Source organism: Aphelocoma coerulescens, chromosome 14 (assembly GCF_041296385.1).
Source record: "Aphelocoma coerulescens isolate FSJ_1873_10779 chromosome 14, UR_Acoe_1.0, whole genome shotgun sequence".
NCBI classification, from domain to species: Eukaryota; Metazoa; Chordata; class Aves; order Passeriformes; family Corvidae; genus Aphelocoma; species Aphelocoma coerulescens.
The window spans coordinates 10,930,068-10,943,229 of NC_091028.1; the positions used below are offsets into that span (position 1 = coordinate 10,930,068).

At 56.3% G+C, this 13,162-nt stretch overlaps 1 protein-coding gene across 1 annotated transcript in view; it reads left to right on the forward strand.

The window, feature by feature from the left end:
- Positions 1–1,349: 1,349 nt before the first annotated feature.
- Positions 1,350–13,162, forward strand: part of LOC138118777 (ATP-sensitive inward rectifier potassium channel 12) — a 30,187-nt gene continuing 18,374 nt past the window's right edge. Inside the window, exon 1 of the mRNA XM_069029983.1 lies at positions 1,350–2,050. The gene's annotated coding sequence lies outside the window, so the exon portion shown is untranslated. The remainder of the gene's footprint in view (positions 2,051–13,162) is intronic.

Below are 13,162 nucleotides of genomic sequence, written 5' to 3' on the forward strand. Positions count from 1 at the left end.
CAGTGTTTCTGAGGTTTGTGGAATGGGGCGAGAGAGGACAAGCCAATGTGGAGAGGGGAGTGGAGGCAGAACTGGGAGCATTGCCCTGAGGTGCTCTGGAGTTTGGGGTGTTTGGGAACAGTGAGGGAACAATGCTCCATCTCTGTGTCAGGAGAGGATGGGAGCTGGGCACCAGGAGAGTCGCTGCTCCTGGATGCTGTTGAAGGGGAGAGGGAGGAATTGATTATCCCAAACTTGTGGTGGGAGACAAGAAAGAGTGAGGAAGAGGCTGCCAAAGGGCAGGTGGGGAGGCAGCCTCTTCATGTGCTGTGTTCTGGGGGGCTTTATGGTTTCTCTGTGACCCACCAGCTCGTGACAGCCATGCTGAGCAGTGCTGAGCATTGCTGGCAAGGCTGGAGGTCTCCTGGCTGTGATTTTTTTTTTTGAACAAAGCCTGTGAATCCCCAAAAAAGGAGCAGGCAGCAGCCCTGGGATCTCGCGAGTGACCGAGTGTGGAGGAAGTGTAGCAAAAATTACAGACGGTGGCTGGTTTGCATCTCCCTCTGGCTGGGAGCCAGCCAAGGTTGTGAGCCCACTGCAGCATCCCTGTGCCTCCCGCTCCCCTCCGCGGGGAAAAGAGGCTGCCGGAGCAAGGTTTCACTTTGACCCTCTCCAAAAAGGCCTCACTAATATAAGGACAGGGTGACCCGGAGACACCCAAAGCCTTCCAAATGGCTTAAAATAATGCTCACTACCAAAGAAACAAACTTGGATTCCAGTCAACCTTTAAAAAAAAATAAAAATAATCCCTGCCTGCAATAAAAAGAAGTGGCTCCAATTCTCAGCCCTCCCTCTGCCCCCTGCTCCTCTCCACACCCGCAGCCCCCTGCCCCTTAAACCAGCCCAAAGCAAAGCCTTCAGGGACGCTGTCCCCACCATTGATTTTTCATGGAAGGTGCCCAGGAAGGACGGTGATGGACTGCGGGGCCACTACCCCCCGACCGCAGCCGCCGGCACGGGGGAGCTGAGATGGATCCATCGGGAAAGGGTTGTTGCTTCCCTGTGGCTGTGGTTGTCGGAGCCGGGGCCGGGCTAGGAAAAGCAAGCGGAAGCCATCAAGGTAGAGGAGAGGAAGCGAGGAAGAAGAAGAAGAAGAAGAAGAAGAAGAAGAAGAAGAAGAAGAAGAAGAAGGGCCGAAGGGCTGGGGCGAAGCAGCCATTAGGAAAGTGCTGATGCAGAGGTTCCCTCGTGTCTACGGGCAGAGTTGGAGGAGTTGCTGTTCGCGGACAAAGGCAGCAGGAGGGAGTGGAGCTTTGTAGAAGCCGGAGCCTGTCTCACTGGGTGTCTGTGTTTCATTCCCTGTCAAAAGCCTGGGAGCTGGGGGGAAAAAAGCAGGGAAGCGGCGAGCTGCAGCGCTCGCTCAGGATCAGATAGCAAGAAAACCAATAGCGGCGAGAAAAAAAAAAAAAAAAAAAGAAAACCAACCCACATCAACCAACCAACCCACCCACCCTCCACGCTGAGGCTGGAACAGGCAGGTCCCTGCCAACTCCACAGCACGCAGCAAGCAGGGAAGAAGGGAAGAAGTCCACCCTCCCCGGGCAGGAGCGGAGTTGAGCCCGAAGGATATTTGATGACACTTTGGCAACGATGGGTCCCCCAGCATCTTCCAGAGCCCATTTGAGGGTGAAGGCTCTGAAAGCGCAGAGGGAGTTTGAAGCTAAATTCACCTGAGTCTGGATCTCTTGGTCGCTGGGATTTATCTATTTTTCTTTTTTTTCTCCCCTGGGAAAGCAAACCAAGAAAAAAAGTGTGGTTTTATTTGTTTGGGTTTTTTTTAATCTCCCTCTTTTTTTTATTTTTTTTTAAATTTTTTTTTCAAATTTTTTTTTCTTTTGGAAGAAGATATATTTTTTTTCCCTGTGGTTGGAATGGAGGGGTTGGGTCTGTGCCTAAGAAGCAGCAGCCGAACGTCGGTCCTGGGAGAAACCCGAGTGGATGTGGGGTCCCCTGCCAGCTAACTCTCCAGGAGCTGCAGCCCCACGGCCGGAGGGGCTGGATGCAGTGAGAGGTAAGTGCCGGCTCCGGTGCCTGCCGACAACGGCTCCTCCGCTCCTCCAGCTCCGTCTTAATCCCAAGTCAGAGGCAAAAACAGCAGTCTCATAGTGAGTCAATCACTTCCACCTATTGCAGCCCTAATGGAGAAATAAGAAGGGGAAGTTTTGCAGCGGCAGCTCCATGGGGGAAGTTCCCCCTCACCCCTGTGCCCCAGATGCCAGGTTGGGGGGGATGTTTTGCCAAGCGGCATCACCGTGCCAGTGCCATGGGCCCCCTCCCTGCCCAGCCAGCACTGAGGGTTTGCTGCTGCCTTTTGGGATCCTCTCCATGCTCCTGCTCCCCTCCGCTTGCTTCCCCCGGCCAGCTTGCTTCCTCACCCAAAACTTTTGCACACCAGTTGTTTTGGGCAATGCCCATGTGGGGTTATGCCCCTCCATGCCCACACATGGATATTCACATGTTGGTGTAACACACACCCGTCTGACCCTCTTATCCCCAGCTCCCTGGGCCCTGCCGGCGGGGACACGCTTGGGGTGAGCCCGGGAGCTGCGGGGCTGGGGGGGCTTTGAAGGCAAACTGCAAAGCGCAGGGAGAAAGCCGAGCGAGCCGACCACGGCAGCAGCAGCAGCAGCAGCAGCAGCATAATTGCATCACTGTAATAGTATCGGCGCTGAGCACGAGCCAGGCGAGTAAAATTGTCCAGAAAATGAGCTGTACTAAAGTGCCTCCAGTTAGCAGCACCTGCACGCCTTCACTGGGTGCTCGAGGCCGTTTGTATTTTTAGAAGTCTCTCTTAATTATAGAGCAAAGAGTGTGAGAAGGGAAAATGGTGTGTATTTAGCAGCATTCCCGGACAGTTTTGCAATGAATATGAGCACAAAATCACCAAATAGGGTTTTTTCTCCCCCCTCTTGCACTTGTGATTTTGAACCACCTGTTTTGCTGTGGTGTCAGCAAACGAGGGCTGGATTTTTTTCTTTCCTGTTCTTAGAAAGCGTGGCATGACTTTGCTTGTGAAAAAGACGGGGAGCAGTCCCACTGCCTTCCTTCTGCACCCCAAATCAACCTCAGTTTCTGAGATCTTCCCACCGCCATCCCAGGGGTGACACTGGTGGGGACAAGGGACTGGCATGTCAGTGCCAGGTCTTCTGCAAGCAGCAAAGAGCTGGGGGTGTTTTACAGGTCACTGTGAAAAAAAATCCACAACAAACCCTGCAACAACTCGTTTTGCTTCCATAAATCTTCTTCCCCTCATCCCCTTCTCCGCAAAACTTTCCAGGGCCTTTTCTTTGTAACAGCAGGTGAAATTCCCTTTCTGTGAGCACAAAGCAGTGAAGCCACCAGAAAATAATGAAAACAAGACTAAAAAAAAAAAAAAATCCTTGCCTGCTCTTTTCAGGCCTGGAATAACAGCGAGCATTCCCATCCATGCCAGATAAGCTTAATAAAGCTCCAGCTTTGCTGGGGAAGGCACCGTAAAGGCCACTTTATTTCTTGCCTCTGATACAAAACACACTTTGAAATCCTGTGTTGCCTCTGCTGTTCTTTAGCCAAAAGAGTTAATTTACCTGTGAAGTCAAAGTAGTTTTATCCTTAGCCCTGGAATGACCCAGGGGTTTATGACAAGTCCCTCAGGACCAGCGGGGGTGGGATTTTGGTGGCCTCATCTGTGGTGCTCTGTGGTTTTCCATGGTGCTCCCAGTGGGGTTTTCCCCTCTCCCCACTTGCTGGGGCGGCTTCACCGGCAGCGCCGTAGAAACCGTTCCTGCTGCGGATAAACTTCGGAGGAGCTGTCGGGGGAATTGCACCGCGAGCTGAAACCCAGCATTTCCACCCAGTTCCTGTCAGCTTTTAGGGGCTTTTAGGGTGTGAATGTGCTTGAGAGACACGGGAGCCTCACGCACCCTCTGTGCAGGGGGAAGGAGGCCAGGTTGGCAGTTTTGGGGGTGCTGTCTCCAAAAAGAGTGGGAGCACTGCCCCTGTGAGGGGTTGCTGGAGGGATGGATCTGTCCTGCTCTCCTGTCACTGCTCGGGTGTGTGCACTCGGACACACCTTAAGGAACACCTTATGTAAGCAGGGATGGCAGCGCCGTGCCCTGGCCGTGCCATCCCTGCTCTGCCGCTGCCAGGCCTTGCGTGGCCTCGGCCACCTCACTTAGCCCCCGTTCTGAGGGTCCCCTCTGGGTGCAGGTGCTGTTGTGTCACTGTGGGAAGGAGCATAATCCCCCCTGTCAGGGCAAACAGCTCCAAGCCCAGGGGTTTGCCTGTGGTTTTTGCAGAGTTCATGGTCGCACCCTTCCCGGCTCTGGCTCTGGGGTTCCCAGCCCTGGGGAGGTGGCACCAGGCTCAAGCTGCTTTCTAGGCGGTTTTACACCTCTTGGCTAAAGTGCAGCCCCGATTGGGTTTGGCAGAGCAGGGCAAGGGCTGGCTCACATGGATGAGGAGGGAGAAATTGTCCTCTGAGTGTGGGGACACTGGTTGGCAAAGGACCTGTGTCCCTGTCCCAGATCATGAGCCTGTCCCTCCATCCCCCTGCGGGCCCCTGAGTGCCCCAGTACACACCCGACCACCTGTCCTGAACCCGGTGAGCCTGAAATGGAGGAAAGGAGAGGAAAAAATGAGCATTAAGGGACTTGGGAAGCCCCTGTGCCCCAGGGAGTGGAGCATGGTGGGTGTCTTGTCACTCTAGCTCCACTCCAGCTTCTGAGTTGGTGTGGAAGGGAGAAAAGTGGGAGTGTGGTGGCAGGTAGCAGGGGGGGGTCCCAGTGCTGCTCTCCACAGCTCTGGGTGGCTGTGGGCTTGTCACCTCACAGGGATGTGTCCCTCTTTCACCATTCCTGACTCAGTCCCAGCTTGTTCCCTAGTTCTAGCTTGGTCCTCCAGTCCCAGCTTGATCCCGGTTCCCAGCTCACTCCCTCGTTCCCAGCTTGCAGCAAGGCAGGACTGCCGGTGGGCGACGGATTTCTTACAAAGCACTTTCAGATTCCCCCGTTGGACTTTTGAAGCATCTGGTATCACTATCTCAGCGTCATTATGAATTAATTAACATTAATTTCCTGCTCTGGTATCTCCCATTGCTGGGAGCTTTAGCCTGGGCTTTCTCCCTCCCAACATCCCCAGACAGAAATGGCCAGATCCAGACTGTGCCTGACAGAAAGCCAGAGAGAAGTCACGTAACTGTGGGGCCATGGGGTCCCCATCCCTGTCACCATCCTGCACCATGGCAGGGGATGCTGCCAGGATCCCGATGGTCTGTTAGCCAGGGTAAGGTTGATCCTGGGGGAGCCGCGGTGCTGCCAGCACTGCCTGCCCACTTGCCGTGCCCCCGGCACAGAGGACGGGTGTCTTGGGGATGGGTGATGTGAGTGATGCCAGCTGTGCCATCCCTCACCTCCGTTTCCCCGCAGGGATGCAGAGCAGGTGATGTCGGGGCTGTCCCGCAGGGAAAGGATCTTCCCTTCAGCTCTGGGAAACCCTGATCCTGGCTCCCCTGCTTGTGCTGGAGGTACCAGGGATGCACTTCTCTGGCATGCTGTTCCAGGGACCCTGATCCCAAGGAGGCTGATCGCAGGGATGCTGTCACAGGGATGCTGACCGTCCAGATTTGTGAGGATGGGGATATAGATATAGCAGGCTGGCATCAGGGCTGGATCCTTCAGCCTGGCTGCGTTCATCCTGTTCCGTGAGTCACCCCGAGGGAGGCACAGCCCAGGAGTCTCAACCTGACGACCTGGCTCCTTCCCTGAGCTCTCACCTGCACGGGTGAGCCCTGGCAGAAGGACTCAGTGGGATGTGGGTGCAGCACCTGCTGCCTCCCAGTCCCATCCCACCCCACCGCTTGCCCCATTCCCTCCCCCACAGCGGCACAACCCTCCTGGCCCCCCACTGCCGCCCCCGTGCCACCACCGTGTGCCCCATGGCAGGGCCACAGCAACCCAAGGGCCACCCCAGCCCCCCCTGCAGCCCTTGCAGTGTGGGCTGAGCTGGAGGGGTTTTCCCCCAAACTCCGCCAGCCCCGTGGCTGGGGCGGGGTGGGGGTGGCAGGGCCGGGGGGGCCGGGGGATAACCCCGGTGTCCTACATCCCCAGAGCTGGCTCGGGCTTACGTAACGGCCGTGCTGCAGTGTCTGCTCTGCTCAGCGCCAGTGCCACCGGCAGAGCTGCAGCGCGGAGCCCATCTCCCTGGATATTTGCTTTTTGGGGACAGCGGGGAGGGAGGGGGACACCTGCGGGGTAGCTGAGCTTCAGGGAGTGGCCAGGACCTGGACGGGGTGGTTGGCAGGGCTGGCTGGGCATGAGGTTGGGGTGTCTGCCCCCACCCCCTTCTGTCAGTGACCTTGGGGGCCAAAGTTCCCCCTGGATGGCAGCACCCTGGGGAAGGAGGGGTTGGGAATGGAGAAAGGAGAGAGGGCCCTGCCCTGGTCCTAAGCCAGAGGTTGGGTTGGAGACCCTGCTGCACCCCCTGCCAACCACGGTCCTGTCTTTACCCTCTCGGAGAGCACTGTGCAGATGGGGAAACTGAGGCAGGAGGCCGTGACATCCCGTGGAGAGCAGGTACCAGGGACCCTCCTGATGGGGAGGGGATGGGAAATTACCATCTCCTCGGATAACCCTGCCTCAGATCAGCCCAAGCTCTGCCCCCAGAGCTGGTGTCCCTGCTCGGGGTTGGCACTCTGGGCAGCCTGGCAGGGAGGTGCAGCTCTGGAGTGTGTGACATGACATGGGGCATGGGGGGACATCAGGCCGGCTTCAGCACCCTTCGTATCCCCAGCTTGTGTTCCCAGGGAGCCACAGGGTGCCAGAGCAGGAAGCTGTGGGGAGAGACCTCACTGCCAGGTAGTGCCGAGGCCGTGGTCTGGTGGGGGACCAGTGTGTCACCAGTGTGTCACCAGTGTGTCACTGTGCCTGACCACTGCCAAGTGCCGGGGTGCATCTGGGATCTGACCCAGCCCTGGGAGCCCGAGGGCTGTGGGTGGGCTCAGGGTGCTGACAGCAGCCCTGGGGCTCAGGGTGGTACTCGCTGGAGGTCCCTCTCCAGCAGAAATGTCATCACAGTCCCACTCCAGCACAGCTCTGCTCCGGCACAGCTTGCTGGAAGCAGGAGGGTTTGTGTCCCAAAGGTCACCCGGTGTTGTGGGGACCTGGTGGGTCCCAGGCCCATCCCACTCATGCAGGATTCAGTGCCACTGGCAGCTGGGCTGTGCCTCCGTGGTGCCTCGTGGCCAGTGCTGAGGTGGGGGCAATGCCACCACCTGTGAGTGCCACCTACCCACAGGGGTGCCTGGCAGGGCAGTGTGGATGTCACTGCAGGGCTGTGGGAAAACCCAGTGTGACCCCAGTGTGAAATATGTGGTGTCATCCATCAGCGAGAGCCAGGGTGCCCCCAGGGACCGAGCCAGTGAGACCACCCCTTTCTCTCCCCCTTTGCCCCTCGTTCCCAGGCTCAGCTGGCATTTCTCCCAGGGCTTGGTGGGATGGAGCCCAGCCACCCCCAGCATTCTGCTGAGTCCACTGCCCTCCTGGGCATCCTGAGGAGCTGCAGCGAGCGCCGTGCTCGGCACAGGGACCCAGCACCCCGAAGCCAGGGGGAACCAAGGACGCCAGTGAGCTCATCCCTCCTGCCCAGGCTGGGAAAATCATTGCATTGTGCTCACTGCAAGAGGCTCAAAGGCCTTTGGTTCCCTTATAGGACATGGCTGGAAAGGAGCCACCAAAACAAATGCCAGGAGAAATAAGCTTTCAGTAGTGGCTACTTTCTTTGTGGATTTGGAGGGATCCAAACGTGCGTAACTCATGTTGGGGAGCCCTTTGGGGAAACCCCCAGTGCTTGGGCTGTAGGGGTAAAATTCACCCCAGCACAGGCCCTTCATTTCTGCCAAATTTGGACCTGTTGGATGATTCAAATGTTCGGGAAAGTCTCTGGATTGTGCTGCCCTTTATTTCTGCACAGCGCAGGGGAGCCCTGGCACAATCCCCTGAGGGGTCAGGACACCTGACATGGTGGGATCCTGCTCCCCAGCCAGGGTGGGACCTGGCAGTGAGGCTCTCAGCTGGGCTGAGAACACCCTCCAACTCATTACACACATGGGCCAGCTAATCTCCATCTGACAGCGAGTCATCCTTCCCACCCTGCTGAAGGCTGGAATGACAGTGTGGTTAAAGGGGCTGATGAATTAAGTGCATCTTATAAATACATCAGATATTAAAATTCCCGTGTAATTACAGTGCAGTGGATTATGTGTGGTGCTGAAGGGGAAGCAATTCAGCGGAGCAAAGGAATTACAGTGAGAGAGGAGAGGCAGTGAAGCGTAATTGCACCCAGCTCTGCTCTGCTGGGGGGGGTAGAGCAGGGGCTGCTTTGGAGCTGCAGTGAGAGTGAGGCCGAGCGGCTCTGGAGCTCTACTGGCAGCCAGGACTTGTCCGGGACACTGCAGGGATTAGGGAAAGTGAATTGGACCTGAAGAGTTTCGTGAGAGAGGGCTTTGCTCTGCTTCATCCCTTCCTCTCCCAGCGAGGAAGGCACTCTGCTCCCAGGCTGGCTCTGGCCACACAGATCTGCAAGCTTTGGCCATTTCTTGCTCCAGCATCCCACTGCTCCCAGGGCTCCCGTGTGTGACCAGCAGTCAGTGCTTGAGCAGATCTAAGACAAGAAAACCTGATCCCTTTCCCCTTTCCCTCCCTTTCCCCTTTCCCCTTTCCCCTTTCCCCTTTCCTTTCCTTTCCTTTCCTTTCCTTTCCTTTCCTTTCCTTTCCTTTCCTTTCCTTTCCTTTCCTTTCCTTTCCTTTCCTTTCCTTTCCTTTCCTTTCCTTTCCTTTCCTTTCCTTTCCTTTCCTTTCCTTTCCTTTCCTTTCCTTTCCTTTCCTTTCCTTTCCTTTCCTTTCCTTTTCCTTTCCTTTCTCCTTTCCTTTCCTTTCCTTTCCCTTTCCTTTCCTTTCCTTTCCTTTCCTTTCCTTTCCTTTCCTTTCCTTTCCTTTCCTTTCCTTCCTTTCCTTTCCTTTCCTTTCCTTTCCTTTCCTTTCCTTTCCTTTCCTTTCCTTTCCTTTCCTTTCCTTTCCCTTCCTTCTTTCCTTTCCTTCCCCATTCCCTTCTTCCTCTTTTCTCATTGCTTTCTTCTATTGCCTCCTCTCTCTCCCTTCTCTGTCTTTTCCCCTTTACTTCTTCCTTTTCTTCTTTTCCTTTTCTGTCTCCTTTTCCCCTTTTCCTTCTCATTTTTCCCTTTCCCCTCCCTTTCATGCTCCATGTTCCCAGTCCCCCAGGCAGCTGCAGGTGTGTGAGGTGCAGGCAAAGGCTGGGTCCAGGTGACCAAACAGGCCACCCCATCACTCGCATCCTCACTCCTCCGTGTTCTCCAGCATCAGTGGCACAGGGGGAACTTTTTGGTGCTGTGAGGAGGTGCCACCTGCAAGGGCCCTTGTGGTCAGAATGTCCCCAGAATGATTTGGCTGTGGAGCTGCCAGAGCAAAGGCTTTGCCTTAATGAGCTGGTGCTGGTTTGCTTGTTAATGATGTGCAGCAGTGCCATGGCCAGACAATTAAGCAGTGTTGTCCCAGGCTCTAATAAGGGCATGGAGATAGCCGGGTGTGAGATGCTGTGGGATCCACGTGTGCAGTCACAGAGCGGGGCTGCACCAAAGCACCCACCTGGGAGCACCAGGGACCCATCCCAACACCACCCACAGCGCTGCCTCCTCCTGCTCCTCCTCCTCTTCCCCTGCCTCAAGAGGGCTAAGGGTCACACAGGACATTGTCCCCATCGTGTCCCCACACTTGGTGAGGACGCAGGGCCGTGTGACGCCTGCCTTCGCTTGTGCAATGGCATTTGTTCACTAATTAGCAGAATCTGGCAGCCCACACCGTTCTCCCAGTCATTAATTATTATTAATTATTTGTTATGCAAATAGGGTTGAGGAACACAGCGCTGAAGGCAGCACAAACACAAACAGTCCTGGGCCCAGGCATTTATATAACATTTAGCAGGCGAGGGGGCACCACGGGAGGCCCTGGAGCCATCCAGGCTCCGTGTGCTGGCCCCTGCATAGGGTCCCCTGGGAGCTGGGGACATGTGGATGGCATCAATGGCAATCAGTGCTGGAGGGGACTGCAGGAGTGATGGATGTGGGGTGGAAAGGGGAAAACGGTGCTTTTCAGGGTCCTGGGGGATGAAAGTGATGGGATGACCCAAGGGTGGAGGGGGGTGTGTTGGTGATGGGTGGCTGAGGAAGGTGGTTCTGGCAGAGGTGGGAAAGGCAATTGCTGCATTTTGTGGGTGCTGAGGATGTCCTGTCCCACCTTTTTCCCTGTGGTCCATCCCTAGGAATGGTGTCTGGGGAGAAGTTGGGATGTTTCACCAAAGCTGTTTCAATAAGTGGCAGTTTCCTGTCTCCATTCTCCCAGATGGACAGTGGATGGGGCTGGGACCCACCCATGCATCCCCCTCAATCCACTACCTGGTGCTGATGGGGCATTTTTTTGGTGTTCCCCACCCTCCCCTTCCCTTCCATCTGGGGCTCTCTGCTCCATCCATGGCTCCCTTCCCTTTGCATGCCCCTGATCTCACCATTGACCCCAAATGCAGCCACCCATCACATCCTCATGTCATGGAGCAATGGCACTGGTGGCACCATGCCACAGGGACACAGGCTGGCAGCAGCAGGGCCCTACCCAAGCCCTACTTGAGCAATAGGAAAGGGAACTGAGAAAAAATGGAAATTAAAGAGAGGAAAGAATTAATAAGGATCCTGCCTCAACCACAATGACGTTGTTTCAGGAGAGCTGATACCACACGCTGGCTAACGCTGCTCCTCAGAGTGTTTTGGGAAGCAGAGAGGTTTTGGCCATGCCCAGGTGCAGATCTGGTGTGCTGTGAGTGTGGTCTTGGTCCCTGCCCAGCCACTGATATTCCCTGGTGTCCTGCCGCTATCCCCAGCCAAGCGCTGCACCATGAGGCAGCTGTTGGCATAAAGCAGAGCCCTGGCAGAGTGGAGGTTTGGGGGAAGAAATCTATTCCACAAGGCAGTGCCCTTCCTGCTGGGTGCTGCTGTGGAGCCCTGCCCTGAGACACGGGACATCGTGGAAGCTGGAGGGCTGCTGGCTCTGGCCGCACAGGGAATCCCCCTATAGTCTGTGTGTAGGTCACCCTGACTACACTGAGCACAGAACAACCTGTCTGTTTCTAACAATCCCCTCTTCCATACACCAAGCTCCATGTGGATCACCTGTATATCCATGTGGATCACCTGTATATCCTCCCTAGCCCTGGTGTTAATTGCTTTTTGCACTTCCTAGATCCCCCAGTCACGGCCCCGTAAGTCTCCTTCCTGTGTTTCCTCCATCCCGGGGTACTTGCCCTTTAGGGGAACGTTTCTTTAGAGGTATTCGCAGCAGGGATGGCAGAGGAGCAGCACTTTGTACAAGCTGTGCTCAGAGCTGCAGCGATGTCCCGACAAAGCTCTCCCATTATTCCTGTGCCTGATGTCCATGGGTAGCTCAGCCTCTTTTCTTCCTTCTCCACTGCAGGAATCAGCTCTGGCTGCTGCCAGGGTTATCTCCATCCTCCAGCTTGCAGCACGCTCTGCTGGTTCCCCGTCCCTGCGAGGGCTGGGGCCCGACCCCGGCCGGGCAGCACGTGCTCCTGCAGCGGAGCACCAGGGCTTTATTCTCACATCGCCAATAATAAGCCCGGAGATAAAATCAGGAGAAAAACTGGGGACTTCTGGAAGTTCCCTGCCTGCTGCCTGGGCACGCGTGCGTGCTCTCTGCCCCAGCCTGATCCCAAGCCTGAGCCGGGGGCTGCAGGGAGGGCTGAAGCCAGATGCCTGTTTCTAATAAAGCTCGGCTCCTGCCGTGAGCCGCGCTCAGCCTCGCCCGCTCCAGATGATAACGGCGGGGAAGCCGCCGCCGGACGGACCTCGTGGTACACGTGAAAAGCAGCTGAAGGTGAAAGGCTCTTGCATCTATGCACTGGCCCTGATTTGTGGCATAAGGATGCTCTAAGGAACATCTTGCCCCAGCCCTGTCCCCCGTGGGGGGCTCGGGGGGCTGCGGGGGGCCGGAGGCGCAGGCGGAGGCCGGGGCGCTGCGTGGAGCGCAGCAGGAAGGAAGCGCTCGGCGAGGACACAGCCAGCACTGCGTGCACGTCCTTACATGTGTGCTATTTTCAGCTTGACGGGGAGCAGGCCAAGTTCTCCAACAGATTGAGTTGGGAGCTGAAATCCTCCTCTCCTCCTCCCCGCTGCCCAGCACCCACTGCCTGCAGGCACGGCGAGTCCGAGTGTGCCCCGGGCACCTCGCTCTGCCCCGCGCAGTCCATATTCCCATCCGGAGCTGAACGCACCCTGCTCTCTCTCCCAGTGGTGCCGCTGCCCCACCTCGTAGCAAGGCCACAGGATCTGACCCTGCTCAGGGGCCAGCGGCTGCAGCTTCTCCCTTTCCCACTTGGGCTGGTCCAGATACCCCAACCAGCATCCTCCCAAACCCAGCCCCATCCCATCACGGATCTTCAGCATCACCTGCCTTTGCTTCACTCATGCACACCCCCACCTGCTTTCTCCTTGCTTTTTTTCCAAGCAGAAAATATCCCTCCTTCCCTCCTTCCTCCTCTTCCCAAATTCCCTCTCCCTCACCTCCTGCACTGTGACCCCTCCAGAAGTGCAGCTGCTTTTGCAGCCGTGTCCTTGCCCTGCTTGAAATGCAGGAAAGAAACCGATGTGCAACTTACTGTCTCGGCACCCTGTAATCATTTTGTCAGCCAAAAAGCACTTTTGTCAAACCCCCACAGGCAAACTGGGAGGGGATGGATTGGGGAGAGGCATCTGACACCACTCCCTGCTTTTTTCCCCCCTTTTCCCATCCGAGGTTTTGCTTTACAAGTGGGACAAGCAGTGGGTTTTTCTCTCCTCTCCCTCTCCGCGTGTTTCAGCAACTGTCCAGAGAGAGTGAAAGGAATAAGGGAAATGTTGCAGGAGAGCAGCAAGGCTGGAGAAAATGTATTGCCAGAGGCTGGGTCTGCTCAACAAAGTGCAATTACGCAATGGGAGGAGAAAGCTGTTTGGCCGGAGAAGGGTTTCCAGCAGGGACTAATGGAGCCCCAGGCTTGGTCACCTGGGATGGCCCCAAAGTGTCCCTGG